Raw genomic sequence first — 11,817 nt, 5'->3', positions numbered from 1 at the left:
AGTGCGCATACTGTTTGATAAGAGATACGGCACCTCCTTGATAATGGCGATCTTTTAAGCCGTGCTCACAAGACACACCCTTAAGAAATGCGTATCAATGAGGGGGCTAATAAGATATTATTATTATTATTGATTTATGTATTAAATAATTTACGAAATTGGATAAAAATATATGTATAATTAGTATGTTTTATACTTAAATATTTTAAAAGTCGTAATTGTAGGTAAGACCCACTGGTTGAATACTTTCGTCTTAATGCACTGTGGGATCGACGATGTTAAGATTCGACGTAACTTCCCAAACGCTGCCCAACCCAGCTGAATTCTTCTATTCACCTATTACTATTATCGTCTGTATTTCACGTGACCAAAAACACTAGCCGCCAAGGTGTGACGTCAGATAGGCAAAAACTGTTATTTCAACATCATATGGCACTTTGATAAATAACTTTTCTGGAGTCTTAATGCTAGCATTTGTAAAATTAGGCGCTACACACCAACAGTAGCGATCGTAATTAATTTTTTCTCAAAAAACACCAACAAAAATATTTAAAACCTGAATGAGTGCCGGTCATATATACACGATTGTTGTTTACATTAATGTGACGTCACTAAAATGACTGACAGCGTTTTTGCGGAAATAAAAAAGGTTTTAGATTTAACTTAATTGTATGGCAGGGAATTGTATAATATATTATGAAGAACTGAAAATATTAATATATTTTTTCTGATTTTATTTCGTCGGTTCTTTTCAGGTCAGGATATTTCATTTTCCGAACCGGTGGTAGTTCCAGTATATTAACAGTATCTTTGTAAAAATTATTTAGCTATTAGAGATGCACTCTTTGGAATACGTACAATCGGAGATCATCGATATGATCGGGCATATAGATTTAATGTAAGGAATATTTCTATCATCGGCGGCAGTGACCTAAGTGGTCACCATCACCATCAGATGGTCAATTTACTCGTCCGCGTAGCGAAGCGAAATTAAGTTAAAAAACTTTTTAATCCATAAGCCAGACTACTAAGATTAGCTTTTTGTGTTTATTCCAATGCGACATAGTTAAGTGCGTTAATATGTTTACTGCGTTTAGTTTTCCGTATGTATGCAAAACCAATCTGTAATGGCGCAATGGTAAAAGTACTCAAAGATGATCGTACCGAGTTGAAATCTGTTTGTAAATGCGTTTTTCGAATGAGGTGTCACGGAACTAAAGCATACTTGTCAACGTGAAAGATATAATAATATACATATATAAGAGTACTGGTTGTCGCCCGTGGCTTTGTTTGCGTTTTGAGTGTTGGTTGTCATGTATTAGACAAAAAAGTAGCCTATGTGTATTTTTGGAGTTCAAGTTTGCTCCATACCAAAATTTCATCAAATTCAGCGGTTTGGTCGTGAAAGAACGACAGACATATAGAGTTACTTGTACATGTATAATATTAATATAGATAATATGAAGTCAAGTGATTTATCTGAGCAAAGCCGTGAGAGATTCGACTCTTAGCAACAAGTGGCCATTCGAAGTTAAAAGAACTAATCATGTGAACTTATTTCGTATCTTGAACATTACACGATCATAACATAGTGACGTCATATCGACGTTATTCTGATGCGATGAACTATGATAAGATACAAATGATAAGATTATTAAGAATGAAATCGATTGTTGATGGCTTTCTAAAGACTACAATGGATGCAGCCTATTAATATTAAACTAAACGCGTTAATTATGTTCCAATAGGCTATTTCAAAATGCGAAAAATAAAGTGTCAGTTATTGTAATTAAGGAAAGTGGAAAATAATTCTTAATTTATTCAAAAATCCATAAATAAAAATGCAATTTTTTAAACGTTTGTCAAGTGGACACAAAACGCTGATTGGCCGGGCTTATGATTAAGTCACTTGCTTGTTAACCTTGTTTGCAAATACAGGCAAGTGACGTCAGCGACCCCATTGCAGCGCCACATTGTCCAAGTAGCCTTTTCGCGCGCTATTTAAATATGGAATTTTTAATAAGATATTTTTAGGCAAATATGTACTAGAAATAAAAACAACTTTTACTGGGTTCCTTAACCTCTGCTAAATAAAAGAAAATAGATTTAAAAAACAGTACAGTATTTTAGTTGTAACTAGCTTTAGGTTGTGGAATACAATCAATATCATATGTTTTTCTATTCAAGAAGGTTCCATGAAACATCACATTACGAGATTACTTTGTAAAGCTGCCACCGGTTCGAAATGTTTACTACTGACAACTGATTTGTTACTTTTTTCACCAATTAACATAGCTACGTTAATTAACTGCAATTAAATTATTTCTTACAAGCTGTGTCTGCGACTTCCTAAGCGATTAAATTTAATTAAATAGTTATTGTTGTAGCCTACGTTAGTCTTCATTGTATCAGCTATCTGTCACTGAAAATCCCGTCAAAATCGGAAGAATCACAAGAAAAAATATTTTAGTAAAAAGCGTTTTTAATATTACAAATAGACACTCTAATTTTATTTTACGAATACAAACTCCACGCTTTTTATTATTTACAAATCCACGGTCTTCGGTTCAACTTAATTGATTAACGGTGAACATGCTTTATAATTAGCGTAAATTTAAAATGGTAAAGGTTTTATTCCATTACATTGAAACTAAAGAAACGATGTATACAAAACTTCACATTATTACGTGCATACATTTCATTCTTTTGAGAGTTCACATTGAGTTAAAGAGTGAACGGAATATTTGCACCCAAAAAGAAAGAAAGAAATAAATGTTTATTAAGACACAACACTATTATAAAAAGAATAAAAAGAAGGTATAAAATTATATATAAAAAAGCAACAAAAATATATAACACTTTAAAATAGAAAAAGGTAAGTCTGACCCTATTCTATGCTAGATATATTAGTGATGTCATTGAGACCGATGGTTGAATGGCCTATTTAGAACTATGTATTATTAGTTTTATGTTATTGTTACCGGTAAACCGAAGGGCTAATGATCGAGCGCGTACGTGACACAAACGACGTCCGCACCTATTTACTATCTCAGCGGTTATCCCGCGAGAAACGGCCTTCGATAAAGAAACAATTGAAACAAACACAACACACAAAAAGCGGGACAAAATAAATCAGTTTACAAAAATTACATCACCCCTTGGACTATACATTGATTCGTTCTAACCTGTACTATATTTCAACTAATATAAACTATACTTTTAAATAAATTAAAAATTACTCTGACATTATTAATCTGAATCCGAAGATGGACTTTTTGTCTTTACCTAATTTAAATTTAGTTAAAAAAGAAGATGGAAACTCCTTAATTAGTAATTAAGTTTTTAAGTTCACTGTAACAAATGGAAACTTCTTAATAACAATTAAATATTTTTTTAAGGTCACTGTAAAATATCACAACGTGTAAGTTGTGTCGTAGACATTCTAGATTAAGTTATACAGAGTCCCTTAAGCAACGTGCCCTATTTAAATATGACAGTAGATATAAATATTTTTATTTAGACTCTGATCATGTCAGCCTTGAGAAAATAAAATGCTTAATGTTTTATTTAAATTTTCTTTTCGAGGATCGCGGCGTCATCTATCATTACCAATATAAGCAATTAGCAACGTAACCAATATTCGCATGGATAATCCATGATTTCGTGATAAAAAATATATTTATCTGTATTTCATAATCTTTGTTTTATATTGAGCAATGTTGTTTAAAATATTTCTAATAAGCAGGTCGGAGTTGGCCCTACATCAATAAATATTTCATTTGTCCTTGAAACACAATATTGTAATGCTTTAAGTGCCTGCAATATCACGAAAGGTTACAAGAAGAGCTCTATTCATACGAGATAAGATTAACTTAAGCTCTTAGAACGAGATATGATATACATTGTATTTGAGCTGTGAGAAAAATAACACGAGATAGCTGGTTATGCAACGCACTCGTGAAATAACAAAATATTTATGAATAATTTCAGGTAAGTAAGTACCCGTGGTATGTCAAAGTTATAAATTAAAAGGAGGATAATAATATATGTGACTAGGAGAGGCCCGAGGCTTCGCGGGGTTTTAGGGGTTTGGTTTGCCATGTCTTAGGCAAAAAATGTAGCCTATGTTCTTCCTAGGAGTTCGAGTTTGCTTCATACCAAATTTCATCGAATTCCATGCAGCGGTTTGGTCGTACAATAGCGACAGAGTTATTACCACATTTATAATAGATAGATATGAATAAGTTACTGAATTTACTTAATGCGTAATATTCGTTTCTAGACTAGTCTGATCTTCCATTGCGGTGGCTGGCGTCATGTTATTGTGTGATATGAAAACCTCGATCCAGTCATCGGAGTGACGACAAAAGCAGACTAACAATTACAGATAGATAATGGTAACAGGTAAACATCGATAGCAAGTTTCTTTGTCTTTGAATATCAGGGTAATAAATTAAGAACCTAGATGGCCCAGTGGTTAGAACCCGTGCATCTTAACCGATGATTACGGGTTCAAACCCAGATGCTACCCAGATGCGAATTTTCATGCGCTTAATTTGTGTTTATAGTTCATCTCGTGCTCGGCGGTGAAGGGAAACGTCGTGGGTCCAACCTGCATGTGTCTAATTTCAACTAAATTTTGGCAGCATGTGTATCAACCTGCATTGGAGCAGCGTAGCGTTTGTTTTATATATATAATATACAGCCATAGAGCCGTTCTCTACGTAGCCTAGTAACCTTTTCTGCTCTTTAAAATATATTATTTGTTAAATCGTAACAATTTAGTTAATTGAAATTAAGAATCATATTTAATTGTCTGCATATCTATGGCTGAAGCTCTTCAGAATAAGACCATAACCGATTTTCTACTTACAGCTATAATCCAATAATCACTGGGACAAAAATTCTCTGGGAGAACTATTTAATACTAACTGAGCCTTTTCATCGGTAGAGTGATATATCTCCTTTCTTCTTTATAAGGATACAAAAATATACAACCGATTTCTAATGTGGATTCTATAAAAAAGAACCGGCAAGTATTCTAAACTAGAATACAATGTCCGCAACATACACTTTACAACATACCCGAAATCTAAAGTCTGTGACAAACTTCGGTAAAATCTCTACAAAAATCTTAGTAGTTAGGTGGTAGTCTTAATAAGGTATCTCCTCTTTTATTATAGAGATAGGCGGTCGGGCAAATTGGTCATCTGATGGTGGGTAGTCACAACTGCCCATAGATAATGGCGCCGTAAGATATGTCACCAATGCGCCAACAACCTTTGGCACAAAGAGTTCCCTTGCCTTTAATTAGACTTCCTTACTCAAATCGTAACACTTCAATGCTATTTATGGCTGTTGAAAGGTAGCATAACATCTGATGAGTGGAACGCAAAAAGCAGTACTACCAAGTTACTGTAATTGTTATAATGTATGTTAGTTTATCTGGATAGGTTTTGTTAGAGTCAAGAGTTAAATTAAAAGGTCTTGTAATGTATCGTATACGTCAACATAGCATTAGCTATGTATGCGATTATTATTGAAAAGTATTCCATCATGCGAGTCAGTCGTGGCCCGTGCTAGTTTGATTATTTAGACTACTATCACGCGCGATAATTCAGATAATGTTGTTATTAATATTGATTGTGTCCTCGATAACGAACACACCTGTAGCATACAACAAATTATTAAACAACAATGCCTAACAATGCCCTTACATTGCCTTGAGTTTAATCATTGTTTACCTTTTAAAACGAACCCGTTTTGGCTCAGTGGTTAGAATGTTATTCGTAAGTGCATTCTTGGTTCTAATCTATTTAGATGCTATTGACATTTTTGTGCTCTTCTTTGTAATTGTGTGTAATCGTGGTAAGCTCTAAACTTTCAACTTAAAAGGATAGATCTATACTTATTAATTGGATATTTAATGATTGTTTCTTTATATATGAAGCAACGACCGTTATTTGTTTTTTATTAATATGATTCTAAAGAAAAGCAGCGGTGTTTATAGTAAAAAAAAAACGTTTACGACCTTTTTTCTGTTCATGTAAACTAGCATGATCACTCATGAACTACTTTGAATTACTTTCGTCTTTCAGAATAGCTCTGTAGTTGCAGTTTATAATTAATTGGACACTCAGCACAACATACATACGATTTTGGAGTATAGGAACGTTATATGTGTAAAGTGACAGCCTGTAAATTTCCCACTGCTGGGCTAAGGCCTCCTCTCCCATTAAGGAGAAGGCTTGGAACATATTCATATGTGACGTTGACTATAGTCATTATAATGCAAAGACTATATGTATCAAAATAGTATGTATATCACTTTAAGTCGCTGTCTAATATTTCACGAGTGAATTACAAAATACAGGTCGACGCAATTATTTATAATAAATAATAATAAGTACGAATCCAAATTTTAATAAATTATTTTACTCATATATTTTTTATTTTATAGTTTAAACAATACACATACATATATTGATATTTTACATAGGTTACGGTTTAAATTTAACTGTTACGTTTATGTTGTGAGCAAATAAGTTCATTTACTTCATTCGTGACTGAGTTATGTAGTTGTAGTAGTAACAGACTGTAAATATTCTATGCTGGCCTTCTCTTCCTTCGAGGAGATGGCTTTCAGAGCTACCGCTATGTTCTATAACGGGTAGGTGGTAACGCATGTGGCAGAATTTAATGGAAATCAGACTTAGGTTGGTTTACTCGAGACGTTCTCCTACACCAACCGAGCGCGAAAGACAAATTATGCACATCATTCGGTAGTGCTTGAGCTGAACTCGAACCTCCAATGCAGTGGCGGATTTCAAATCTGCCGCTTATAGGCTAGTAGGCTATTAATTTCTTGCCGCCCCTACTTTTATTTTCCAACATTTACGATTTGTATTCTATCATCCGTTTTTTCCCGTTATTAGTATGATTATAAACTAGGCGATATTTCTGTCAGTTACTAGATTATTTTTCCAACCCGCTATGTAGTGTCGAGCTTACAGATTACGGACGTAATGCGTATACATATACTTATAAGTTTTTTTTTTATTTCTTTAAGATAATAACAAATTTGGGCTAAATTTTCGACCCCTCTAAATCTGCCGCCCTAGGATCCAGTCTACTTAGCCTATTGGTAAATTCGCCACTGCTCCAATGAACGGGGAATTGCACTCGTTTTAATCACTGGCCTATCTCGGTTCTGAGTTTAGTTTAGTAACATATTTTATAATAAAATTTTGGTTTATGTAAATCCTTGTCAACTTCAGGTAACACTTTATCATCGCTAAGCTTTTACGAAGATAAATAATAATGTTATCTGTGTTGCCCTAGGTATGTCTGTTTATTTAAGACATTTAAGATTATTTATGCTGAGATATTGTATGCTGAGACTAGATAGTGTCAGGGCCCTCAGAATGCACGTGCGTTTAGGTATTTATGTAAATGTAATCAGTGATAGATTTGCACCTAGTGTCGGAAACTTTGAGGAGCTTTATTTAAATAGTCGTGTTAACAACTCGTCGCAAAAATATATGACTTAATATAATTCTTAAAACCCATACAACCTTCAAATCTGTATGCTCTACCCTCTAGTCAGAAATGACAATCTTCCATAAGCCTAGTGCAGACAAGGTATCAAATCTTTCACTGAGTATAATCAAGAGTATTTCAAAATAGTTGTTGTTTGTTAGGCTTTTTCCAAAAAATAACTAAAATACCGATTGGTGTGATGTCAAAATCATTCTCATTTGCAATTATTCAATACACAGCTAATTGTAGTCTTCAATTATATAACTTCTTGACAACTTGACTTCTGATGAAGGTGATTTGGTTCATGATATACTGGAAAATTTGTTGACAAATATGGACGATTTATAATATTCTGAGAAAGATCACAGTGGCGTGCACTTGGAGAGGGCAAATCTCCAGCAGTGGACAAAAAAGGGCTGATGATGGTGATGGTGATGAAAATATCGGGAGCGATGACTTTTACCATTGCGAAAGCGGAGCATCTATTCTATATCTCTCATCTATATTTATGATTATATGTTGGGTTTACTGTTGGAGCTTTAACATGATAGAGAAGACTTTTCATTAAACTACTACAATTCCCGATAACCTGTCATATGATACTAAACTTAGAAATCGATTTATAGAAATTACTTGCTGATATCGTCATCAGTTGTAATACATTTGAGAATATTAAGATTTTTAATTTTATTTATTTATTTATTTAGACACACCAACAGCATAACATATACAGCATTCACAATACAATCTTAAACATCTAAGTCTTAAATACTAATATGTATGCCACTTAGAGGCGTGTACAATATGCAAAAAATCTATGTTGTATACAGATTTATATTTATAATTTGAATCTAGTGTGGATTTTACAAAAAGTTATATAATAGACAATAGGGAAAAACACTTATTTTAAACATACAATTAGGAATCTTTTCTATCAGAAGTTCACGAAACTAGCTGAGTGCAAGGGAGAAAATATCTCTGGGTTCGTTTGTGAGCCATGTATTAAATGTGCTACACATGCGAGGTATCGGCGTTCCTTTACCAAACACAGTGGTACAAAAGGGTGGTTGAAACGTAGAAATTCTATGTCGGGGTATCTTATATGGTGTCCTAAATTTAAGAAGTTCAAGAAGCTGTGGGCAGCCAATGAGATTGTTGAAAATTTTATACATGAATATGAGGTCCAACAATACTCATACTCCACGCTTACTTAAAGAAGACATTCTAAAATGCTTAGATTAGAGAGGTTACAAACATGCCTATTCTAAAAAATCTTCAATACATACATGCCTACCTAAAATATAAGCTATTTTGGATTTTACTGTACAATAAAATTAACCAATATAAAATATACAGAAGACCATTGTTGTGGATATATATTCCTCAAGTTAGTTTTGTCCAAAAATATATTTTTAATTATTAAAATTTAATCAAGTTGAGTTACATAAACTGCCTTATGGTGAATACATTCGCAATATTATCTGGTTAAGAGAGGACCTGTTTGACCTCTGTGTGATTGTCACAGTGGCTGTTTGTTTGACTTTTAATTACTTATATGGTCCTCGAGCAATGTGTACATGTAATTATGTCATATAAATACAGGATCAAATAGCGTGTCCCTGGCATCACGGAACGCGCTTCCGTCCTTTCTCACAAAAACACTCCCACAGATTATGTACAATTACATTATATATGACATACATAACAATGAAATAATAGCTAACTACACATTTAGCATATATTAATTCTAGAACAGTTTAAGTAAAAGTATGTTGTCTAATGTATTATCAAGTTCTAAAATTATTTATATATTCTTAATTAAACATTGACGCTAGAAAGTATTTAATGATGAGGAACTCTGCACGTGACAAATTTAATAGAAATTCTGCCACATGTGTATTCCACCGACCCGCATTGGGAATTTACAGGCTGTTGTTGTTGTCGTTGTTGTTGTTGTTAAGGGCAGTTGCCATAGGAAAGCGTCAGTAGGAAACAAAGGTTCTTAGTATTGAAGACAGTAAAATTATGGGGTGCGATCACCTTGTGTCGCACATTGAAACCCATAAAAGCAGCAGAGCATCATCTGCCTAATTCACCTCTTATCATCCGGTAAATTTCATGTGATCCACCTTTTTTATATATTTCATCAATATAATAGTCATAGGCACAATTTATTACACATCAATCTTATCAACGACCACTAATGGCGTGCAGTGGGTGGAGAGCACAGGTCGCGACATCTGACACTAGATAACTAACTGGTTTGAACTGGTTACTTGTACTGTAAGCACTAAAATTACAACATGTTATATTTCACACTTAGATATTTTTTGTATGTTTTTTTAGAAACTTTTCAACATATGAATGATTATGTTATGTTATCACAATTTCTGTAATAATAATTAAATAATATAACAACGATTATATTTAATAATAATTTGGTAACACCTCGCCTTATTACCTACATAAAAGGGCTCCTTCGTTTTTTTGTCGCTAGCAATCTTGCCACCATAACACGCGGTCAAAATTGACTTCATGTTACTTAATTATTAATATGATTTACACTTATTTAACTAATAAATAATGATTATGTTTTATTTATTAATATTGTATCAATAATTTTCAAATATATTATCAAAGAGAATTTATTGAGCAGAAATGTTGCCATCATTCCGCGCGGTCATGATTTCTACAGTAGCTATTTTTAATTTTGATTAGTACACACTTATTTATATCGTGAATGTAAATTGTTATTCAGATAAAAGTTCTATAATATCAGATTAGGGTCTATCAGTCTATATTACATTTTATCTTATACCAGTTCGGTTTGGTTTTGAATAGGATGTGGTATTTATCACCAGTTTGATAAAAAGCGATGTTATCAAATCAATTTCTTTTCACAGATAATTTTCAATTGGAAACAAGGAAAAATGTCTTGTTTCCATGGAAAAATCGATTCTTGTTATTTAAATATATACACGGGTTATTAGAATATATTATGATAAAAATAAAAAGAAAATAAATATGTGGCCCATGAGGGGATCGAACCCGCGACCTTCGCGTTATTAGCACGACGCTCTAACCATCTGAGCTAATGGGCCGTTGTGACTCTTGTTGAAAATGGGGATCTATTTCTGAATGCGATACGTAATACTTTTAAGGTAACGTAGAATTTATTATTTCACAACTATTGTGTTTATTACTTAAAAATATGTTAGTATTCAAGTAATTTTATCAACAGTTGCGTTTTGCTTTACCGACATAGTTGTACGATAAAAAGTTAAAGTTAATTCATGTTTGTGATCCACTTCTTACTAATTCAGTGGTATGTTAGTCATTTTGATAAGTAAATTAGCTTGCGTTTTGGTACAAAGTATATAAACAAAATAATCTTGTTTTTAAAAGCTTGATTATATAAAAAATAATACATTTAATATTTTCAGGATTAACTGTAAGGATATTTTACATGTAAAAATAATTTCAAATCCTTTTTAAACGAACAAAGTTTTGATCCTTCATAATATCACTCGAGGGCGATTTACTTAATTATTTGCTTATTTAATTCTTGTAATAGAGAGCTTTTTATCTTTTATTTGTTAGTAAAATTTAAAGGCCTAAATTCAATAGACCAAAAAATACTAGAAATAATCTCTACTAAACTATTTAACTATACAAAAAAGTACCTACCGAAAGAGTTTGTTTATTATTACTTTAAGCAGTTGGGCTTTCCAAGTTTATATGAATTGATGAAATATGAATATGTATGAAGTTAAAATAAAAACCTGTGAATATTGCAATAAACATGACAATATTATCATATTTCACCTGTCATTTTAGGCCGCCCAACCGCGAGTCGGAATTCGGACATGACAATTAAGATTTTTTTTTGGGTTGTTGTCATTATCGAAAAGGCAAAGGTATTTCTCTATTAAGCTTTAGTTTTTTAATGTCTTCATTTATATTTTACTTTGGTCAAGGACAAACTCTTGTTTAGTGCTCTGTTAAGCTTAGTTTATTTTTAAGCTGTTTAAATGGTTATTATTCTAAAGTGTTCTGATCTATTTTAATATTACTGTCTGTTATTGGAAAAGGCATATGTATTAAACGCAAATAGAGTAACGTTGTCAAAAGAAGAACGTCCAAGTGAGGTTTGAGTATTTATTTAAAGTTGTAAGTTTAAGTGAACCCATACTTGTAATAAACGTATCTAATACTTAAAATGTATGATGTAAGAAATAGACCTAAATACTTTTGTTTTTGTGTGGTATGAATCGATTT

The 11,817-nt window shown here is 32.7% G+C and overlaps 1 non-coding gene across 1 annotated transcript; it reads right to left on the bottom strand.

The window, feature by feature from the left end:
• Nucleotides 1-10,566: 10,566 nt before the first annotated feature.
• Nucleotides 10,567-10,640, bottom strand: Trnai-aau. The gene has a single exon. It is a non-coding gene; the product is annotated as a tRNA-Ile (tRNA).
• Nucleotides 10,641-11,817: the final 1,177 nt, after the last annotated feature.

Source organism: Vanessa cardui, chromosome 7, assembly GCF_905220365.1.
Source record: "Vanessa cardui chromosome 7, ilVanCard2.1, whole genome shotgun sequence".
In the NCBI taxonomy this organism is placed as follows: Eukaryota; Metazoa; Arthropoda; class Insecta; order Lepidoptera; family Nymphalidae; genus Vanessa; species Vanessa cardui.
The sequence above is the reverse complement of the archived record's forward strand: the minus strand, read 5'-3'. Positions and strand labels throughout refer to the sequence as shown.